The sequence below is a fragment of the Arachis ipaensis genome, chromosome B2 (assembly GCF_059453495.1).
Source record: "Arachis ipaensis isolate K30076 ecotype BB chromosome B2, ASM5945349v1, whole genome shotgun sequence".
In the NCBI taxonomy this organism is placed as follows: domain Eukaryota; kingdom Viridiplantae; phylum Streptophyta; class Magnoliopsida; order Fabales; family Fabaceae; genus Arachis; species Arachis ipaensis.
Genome location: NC_142437.1, coordinates 40,434,407 through 40,436,108, shown reverse-complemented (window position 1 = coordinate 40,436,108; position 1,702 = coordinate 40,434,407). Strand labels below are relative to the sequence as shown.

The 1,702-nt window shown below is 35.7% G+C and overlaps 1 non-coding gene across 1 annotated transcript; it reads left to right on the top strand.

The window, feature by feature from the left end:
- Positions 1-287: 287 nt before the first annotated feature.
- LOC148573707 (small nucleolar RNA R71) lies at positions 288-395 on the top strand. The gene has a single exon (XR_015906479.1). It is a non-coding gene; the product is annotated as a small nucleolar RNA R71 (small nucleolar RNA).
- Positions 396-1,702: the final 1,307 nt, after the last annotated feature.

Below are 1,702 nucleotides of genomic sequence, written 5' to 3'. Positions count from 1 at the left end.
TTTATTTAAAAAATAATAAAAATATAATAAAAAGTGACTAAAACATATTAAAAACTACCTAAAAATAATGCCAAAAAGCGTATAAATTATCCGCTCATCAGCATCCCATTGTTCACAAGATTCCTCTCAGAGGTGTACATGAACTAGTTATTTGCAACCATTTCAATGAGTTCCTGAGCTTCTGCAAGGATTTTCAGATGAAGAGATCCTCCTGCAAAATGGTCCAATGACATTTTTGACAACTCAGACAGACCATCATAGAATATGCATATGATGCTCCATTCTGGAAGCATGTCAGTAGGACACATTTTGATCAGTTGCTTATATCTTTCACAAGCTTCATAGAGGGATTCTCCTTCCTTCTGTCTGAAGATTTGGATTTCTACTCTAAGCTTGCTCATCTTTTGAGGAGGAAAGAATTTGGCCAGGAAAGCACTGATAAACCCATATTTTATGATATATTTTGTGCCTAATTTAAGTGATTTATTCAATCCTTCACTCACTTATTCCTGTTAATTGCATGGTTTTATTTTTCCTTCCTTATTATGTGATATATGTGAAAAACATGTTTCCTATGCTTTAAGAATAATTATTTTAATTACCCTTTATTACCATTCGATGCCGTGATTTGTGTGTTGAGTAGTTTCAGATCTTTTACGGCAGGAATGACTTAAAGGATGGAAAGGAAACATACAAAAAATGGAAGGAAATCACAAAATGGAGTTTTTGAAGAAACTGGCAGCGACGCGAACGCGTGGGTGACGCGGCCACATGCCTGGCGCGAAAAGACAGCGACGCAAACTCGTGACTGACACGATCGCACGCCACGAGCAAAACACAGATGACGCGGACGCATGACCGAAGCGAACGCGTGATAAGGAAAACTCCAGATGACGTGACGCGTGACAGAGGTCACGCACCAGAAATTACAGAAAATGCTCCCAGCGATTTTTGAAGCCCTTTTGGCCCAAATCCAAGTCCAGAAGGCACAGATCAGAGGTTATGAAGTGGGGGAATACATCCATTCAAAGAGAGTCTCCAATTATTCACTTTTGATGAATTAGATGTAGTTTTTAGAGAGAGGTTCTCTCCTCTCTCTCTTAGGATTAGGATTTAGAATTTTTCTTGCTTCATGATTGTCCCTTTTTATCAGGTTCAACATTCCTTTTAATTATTTATTTTCTTAATTTAATTTATGAACTTTCCTATGTTACATATAATTCTCTTAATTAATGTTATTTGAGGTATTCCAGTTTATGGTTGCTTTCTTTTATTTATGCCACTGTTACTTCCAATCTGAGGATATTTTTATTCGAGTAGATTTACTTTTTCCCTTTTGGCCTTGGTTAAGAAATCAGTAACTCAGGAGTTATCAAACTCAACGTGATTGATAATTGTTATCTTTGCTAATTGAATTGAACTTCAATAATTCCAGTCCTTTCTTAGGAATTGACTAGGACCTGAAGATCAGACTAATTAATCCATTTGATCTTCCTTTGCTTTAGTAAAGGCTAACTAAGTGGAATTAAGATTCGATTCTCATCTCCATTGATAAGGATAACTAGGATAGGACTTCCAATTTCTCATACCTTGCCAAGAGTTTATTTTACAGTCATTTAATTATTTTAATTGCAATTTAAATTACCTGCTCCTTACTTTCAAAACCCCAATTTACAAATCTTCATAACCAATAATAAGAACA